We start from the raw sequence: 7,058 nt of genomic DNA, 5'->3' as shown, positions 1-7,058 counted from the left end.
TTTTGATTTGCATATACATCATGCATTTTTAGCTTGTTTTGGTGAAATTTCATATGCATTCAAATACAATGGTTATGACTGATTCACAGAGTTGTGCAACCATTGTGAACATTAAATACCAGAGCCTCTTCATCACCATCCAGAGGATACCTGCTGCACGAGCAGTCACTGCATCCTCCTCCACCTTCAGGATATGACTACCACTGGTCTAACTTCTGACTCTAAAATAAGACCTAGGTCTCCCATAGAAACAAAACCATATCATTTGATGGTGATTTTCATGTACTATAATGATTTCACGATACAACTTATCATGAACCGTGTATGAACACTTGATTTGTTTTTATTGGTGAATATTTGTAGGGAATGGAGAGCAGGGCCTAGCCAACGTGTAGAGGCTACCTGGCTAGGGGGAAATGGAGTCCTTGATCCGGTCTTGATCCTGTGGGGTGTAGGACCGAGTACTTGCAAAGGAAGCCCAGTCAGACGGGGAAGTCCCTGGTCCTTTCTGCCAGCTAGGAGCGCTGCTGAGGCCTGCTCCATTGCTTCACCATGGCGGATTCTGATAAGAAGAGACAGCCCATGACTTTAAAGCTTTATTGTAGAGAAATAAAGTGAGAGAGGGAAAGTAGAGAAGTAAAAGCCTGCCGTGACCACGTGGGATAAGAAAAGAGACAAGAGAAAGATAAGAGAAAGAGAGAGAAGAAAAGAGAGCCAGGCAGTGGTGGCACACGCCTTTAATTTCAGCACTTGGGAGGCAGAGACAGGCAGATTTCTGAGTTGGAGGCCAGCCTGGTCTGCAGAGTTCAAGGACAGCCAAGACTACACAGAGAAACCTTGTCAAAAAACCAAAAAAAGAAAGAAAGAAAGAAAGAAAGAAAGAAAGAAAGAAAGAAAGAAAGAAAGAAAGAAAGAAAGAAAGAAAGAAAGAAAGAAAGAAAGAAAGAAAGGGAAAGAAAAGAAATGAAAAATGAAAAGAAAGAAGACGGAGAGTGAAGGGCAAGCGTGAAGGGTGAGAGAGTGAGGTTCCAATTTTTACAGTGGGCCTGGGCACCTGGCTGCTCCCAGGTAACTGTGGGGCAGGGAAAACCTGTCTGTAGCCAGGTGACTGTGGGGTGGAGCCCAGCCAGAACACTAGGGACCAGGCCCTACCTGACTGATGGCCACAGGGTTATGTCCAACAAATATCCAATCATATAGACAGATCATTTGCCATTCTTCAAATGTCTATTAGATATTTATTCACCCCCATTTTTTATTTTCATAAGTAGAGAATATTTTACATAGGAAAGAGAAGAATGTAAAAGGTAGCAGCATAATAAGACAGTGATAGGTTATATTAGATTATTGCTGAACATATCGAGTGCTCTTCCATGAAGGACAAGTATACATCCTGCCCGATGACATCAGCTTTTGCCATGCAACCTAGATTTTAGTCATTAAAATACAGGAAACCCTAACAAATAAAACCCCCAGTCCAGGGACTTCTGGGGCTTCTTTTGATGCTGCTGAGAAGCGTGGTCCCCCAAACCTCTAAATATCACAAGCCATTGTCACTTCTCTCAGTAACTCTTCAGAACTTAAGACAACACATACTTGAGTTACAGAATATGGAAAAATCAAGTTTATCAGAGACTTCATCTATACTGGCTAGCTCTCCTAGTGCCGAAAGGTGCTGACTACACTAGAGGAAAAAAAATAATAATCATCAGATATACCCAGCACTGAGAGCTACAGTGATCACCGGCCCGGTAAGACATGCTCACTGGAGCACTACTGGCAGGAACATCCTGAAAGGAGCCTAATCCTTTGCGATTGGATTTTAAGTCCTACTTCACAAGTTAAAACCTGTACGTGGCACCATTATCGGTGCCCAAACTACGGGTAGGCAGGTCATAGACCCCAGGGGAGAGCCTACATTTTTAATTCTGTTAAATGGCCATGGTAGCAAACTAACTCCCAAGGCCTTATCATTGTACCCACAGATCAATGCATCTTTCAGCCCTTATCTGAGAAGCATCTATTTTCAGCACATGGTGACTGACACAACTGGCCAAGTGGCAGAGAATAAGAAATTTCTCATCCCTAAAAACATGCTCATCACAAAATGAAACACAGTACACCTCCTCCTCCCAACGTCTAAGGATTTCTATGGAAGAGAAAGAGGCACAAGGCAGGGGCATTGGAGGACTTCAAGGAAACAGTGTCTACTCGGCATAGCAGGGCACCTGTATAGAGGCTGTAACAGCACAGACAATACCTGTGTAAGCCAGGGCAGAGAGCAGAGATGGGAAAGGGGCTCAGAATGCCACCTCTGCTGTGCAGTTGTTGGCAACTGTTAGCTGCCGGGGAGGGAGAGAGGCAGTGTTGTCTGACAGTGTGGCCCTGGGAAGGTGACCATGCTCCAGCAGAAGACTTCAGGGTTAGGGTCTTCCCAGAATTGGCAGCACACATCCTTTTGAAGGATTCAAAGAGGAAGAGAAATGAAGCAAAATTGGGTGAGCAGGAAGTAAGAGTGGATGGTGAATATGATCAAAATACATCTCACGAAACCGTCGAATAACTGATAAAAATTTTAAAATAAATTCAAGAAACTATTCATGACAGTTTGAGATAAAAGTATTTGGAGCCCTTGCATGGTTTTCTGCTTTGCTTGTGTTCACCGGCCTGGTAAGACATGCTCACTATTGCATGTTTCCGGGCACCAAAACTGTTTCCAACGTCTGGATAAATGATGTGACTGTCCTAATATTCAGCTAGAGAACTTGCAATGCCAAGGATACTCAGGTGAATTTACATAGGAACATGCACATTGTCTTACAAACTACACGCATTCACACCTGCATATGTTCTCCAATCAAAATAATTTGTTTTGGATTAAATAGCAAAAGTACATCCTTTGGGTTATTTCATTGGAGTGATTTTAATATCCTAGACTGGGTATTTTTTAGGTTGCTCAGTACAGCACCATTCAGGGTCGGGACTCATCTGGCAATGGAGCGAGACAGCATCGAGGGGGACTGCAGTTAACTGATGGAAGATCAGGAAATAAGCCTTCATTATTTTGAGCTTCTGAGTCCAGGGGGGATGTTTGCTCCTGTGGACTAAATCTCCTCAGCTGACTGAAACAATGATTACTGACCTTTTGTTCTCCAAGTATGCTGTAAAAAGGTCATGATATCTAAATTAAAAACTGTTTCCTTAGATTTAATTCAAAAGTCTAAGAAGTTAGAAAAAGTTTTTCTATGAAAAGGCTTGTCACAGTTCTCATCTGTCCATCTAAATCTACATAAATTAGTATCACCTGTCTTACATAAGACTGTTTCCAACATCTGGATGAATGATGCGACTATCCTAATATTCAGCTAGAGAGCTTCCAATTCAAGGACACTGAGGTGAATTTACACAGGAACATGCACATTGTCTTACAAACTACTCTCCTTCACACTTGCATATGTCCTTAAATCAAAACAATCTGTTTTGGATTAAATAGCAAAAGTACATCCTTTGGGTTATTTCACTGGAGTGATTTTAATATCATAGACTGGGTATTTTTTAGATAATGAAAATTCTTGTAAATTAAATGCATCCACTTCTCAGCGTGTTGCAACTAACTCCAATGATATGAAGCAACTAGTAACAGAGGGGGAGACAGGTTATCTAGCACAGCCGGTGACAGAGGAGAAGACATGTTATCTGCCACAATAGGTGATGGAGCAGAAGACAGGTTATCTGACACAACAAGCTACAGAGGAAAAGACAACTTACCTACCATCACAACAGGAAACAGAGGGAAGTGGCTGTTAGGACAAGAATGGAAATAAAAACCAAAGTATCCATTTCACATAGTATAAAATTAGCATTATTTATGACAGGGCCCAGATGTTTTTGCATATTGGGAGGTTTACCCAGGATAGTATACTGTTAAAGATACATACAGCATTACTGCTCCAACACTGCCTTTCATGTTTATTTAAAAATAAAAACACTTTCCTTGAAACTAGTGAAAGATTTCCCAAACAAGTAAATAAGCAAAACACAGAACTTCAAAATATGTCTTTACAGGTTTGTATTTTTCTATTTGATACTTATATTTACCTTTAGAGAAATTATAATGGTATTAAAAAGAATAATACAAGGAGTTGGAACCAATGAAGGAGATAAACCAATGGGACAAAGAACTCAGGGAAAGAAAGGTGATAGCTTGGACAAATCAGGTAAATATGTAAAATAATCCTATTCTGTATTTTAGACATAAAATAAAGGCAGTCAATGACAGTAGGAGTTGAGACACAGGTTTATTTTCAAACCAATGCTCTTTGGCACTCGGCACGGTTGGTGCCCCTGCTCTGTCGTCGGTTCTACTTGCTCATCTGTGCTCATAGACACACAGACCAAGCTTCCTCATTTTGTAAGATGCATCACTTCCATCAAGGAAGCCTAATTTATATGTCTTGTGGCATTTGCCAGAAAATAGCATTTTGTCAGGTTAGCACTGGCTTATCCTCTGCTGTGTGGTATTCAGTTAAAATACATGCTCCATTAGTACTTACCTCTTAGCATGACTTGGGGATCACGAGAATGAGCAAAAACAAGGCATGAGATTAGGACCGATTGGGAATCTCAAGTTTCTGCATAACTTCTGGAGCCCTTGGTTATGTTAAGAGCAAAGCTCTCGGCTAGTTTTGGCCTTTTGCGTTATAGAGGAGCAGAGCCTAGAGTAGTGACTGTGGCATCCTGTAGCTAACACAGCGTTCACACTGAGCACCTTTCAGATGGCTGGTTTTAGATAAGCAAGGAGCTGTTCCTGCAGAAACACCCCAAATTAGAGGGTAAGAAGAGAAAGAATAGCTTCAGGTGGAAGAGAGAAGTTCCAGTGTTGGAACTGAAGGAAGTTAGCCACTGCGTGTGTAGATAAGTGGAGCACTATATTCAGCACACTGAAGGAATTTGTTTCTGCTGAGGATTGTACTGGGAATAAGGCCATAGTAATAAAATGCCCAAAGGCTCAAATTCTTTTGTTCAACTTGGTTAATTAATGCACAACTCCATCTTGTAAGAGCAGCAAGTTTATTGCTATAAGGTATAAATATGACGACAACATTCTCTAAAAAGCTCTGAAGGTAACAGATGAGTTATCCCAACTGCTTCACTGAAGAGTCCACATCAATATAGCCATGCCTCACAAAAGCTGTAAACCCCTCCGTACAGTTTGCAGGTAGCTCAACAGTCTGAGAATCTTCTCTGTGTAGCTAGGCTGGTTAGGGTCTCCCCTCTAGGAATTGTTAATTCCTTTTTATACTGCAGGAGAGAGACAGTTGAGAATCCCACTGGATTTTGTTTTTCTCCTGAGGATCATGTGCCTCCTTCCTGTCCCTGATGGAAGTAATGTTTCAATTCAGAATAAAATAAACTTCCATATAATGGGAAGGGACTGTCTCCCACTTTGCAAAGGTGAAGGAGAAAGAAAGTCTTCTAAAAAATGTCACCATAGATATTGACAATGCTAGTCAATTAGACAAGTAAATTAAAATCTGTATATAGCTTGGCTTTGGGAAAGGAATGGCATTATCTCTCAGCAGCCCCCAGTCTGTTGTAGCCAGGAGCCCTGTTGAGAAGGGACCTGTTGTCTGACTTCATGGAACCCTAGGGTCAGAAACTCTTAAAAACTGTTGCTGGGACCCCTAAGCATTCCAAACATTCCACTGCACTTGCTCATGCAGAGCTGTCCCTGGAGCCAAAGTACCCAGTATCATGACCGACACTATAGGGAATTGGTGTTGTGACATGAGGGGAAAAGAAAGTGCAGGCTTGTCTAGTGGTATGTGATTTCACACCAGTGTAGGAGGAAGACAGTCGCCCATGTAGTTCCTACCTCCTTCTTATTTACCAGGGCCACAATGGAGCCAACAAACAGATGTCTGATTGTTGATGTTTGAAGGTGTTCTTTTGAGTGGTCCCCTCATTGTTTCTGCTTAAATATGATGTTTTAGAATTTTGCTGTTATAGTGGGATATTTATCTGCTTTTGGATGATCAGTATGAATTCTCTTCCTTAGAAAGGATCCCAGAGTTTCCTCATGTGCGTGCGCATGTGCGTGTGTGCGTGTGTGCGTGCGCGTGCGCGTGCCCGTGTGTGTGTGTGTGTGTGTGTGTGTGTGTGTGTGTTTCTTCAACCTAAATGTGTGATATTCCATATGCTACTTTAGGAAAGTATTCATAGTTTAACATTCTGTGCCTAGAATAATGCTGTTACCTAAGACAGTCTTCAGGCAGCAGCTGGGTCTGGGAATCTCACATTTCTGCATAACTTCTGGAACCCTTGGTTGTGTTAAGTTAGAAAACAGTCTCCATAAATCTTGTTGAACAGAACCATCTGGAAAAAAAACCCTAAAAACAGTACAAACATCAAAAACCACGTCATCTTTTGAGTGCTATACCTTCTTGTCAAAGGACACATTAATACTGTCAGATCACTAGTCAAACAGATACCTTGAGTATCACTAATTTTTCTCAATAGCAATCTGCTTAGGACTACAAAATAGACACAGCTCAAAAATATTTTATGAACTCAACATGATTATTGCTCCTACAGCCAATCACAACGTGGAAAAATCTAAACTTTTCAAATTTTAAGAATTCTAATGTTATTGTGAAGCATAACAAATTCTGATAACAAAAGTAATGGACTTATTCTCCTTATGATGAATAAATTATGAGCCAAAGCCAAAATAGAAACCATAACTAAATTATGGTAGAAGCAGTTTATTCTTAGTTCAAAGAGTACTTACTTACTAAATTGAGAATCATAGACATTTAGCTTAAATAGTTACTTTGGCAAACAAAGATTCTGCCACCTTAACATCTGCTTCTAGCCTATTCTGTTTTAAATGCCATTCCATACCCTTTAATAATATTAATATAGCACAAAATTACTTTTCACAGAGAACAAAAATGAACATTTTAAAGCTTGTAAAGTGACTAATTCTTAATGTTGTCAAATTAAGTTAAGCAATTTAATGCAATTACTAAATGTACTGACTTCTTAAAAAATTATAG

Source organism: Apodemus sylvaticus, chromosome 8 (genome assembly GCF_947179515.1).
Source record: "Apodemus sylvaticus chromosome 8, mApoSyl1.1, whole genome shotgun sequence".
Taxonomy (NCBI): domain Eukaryota; kingdom Metazoa; phylum Chordata; class Mammalia; order Rodentia; family Muridae; genus Apodemus; species Apodemus sylvaticus.
The sequence above is the reverse complement of the archived record's forward strand: the minus strand, read 5'-3'. Positions refer to the sequence as shown.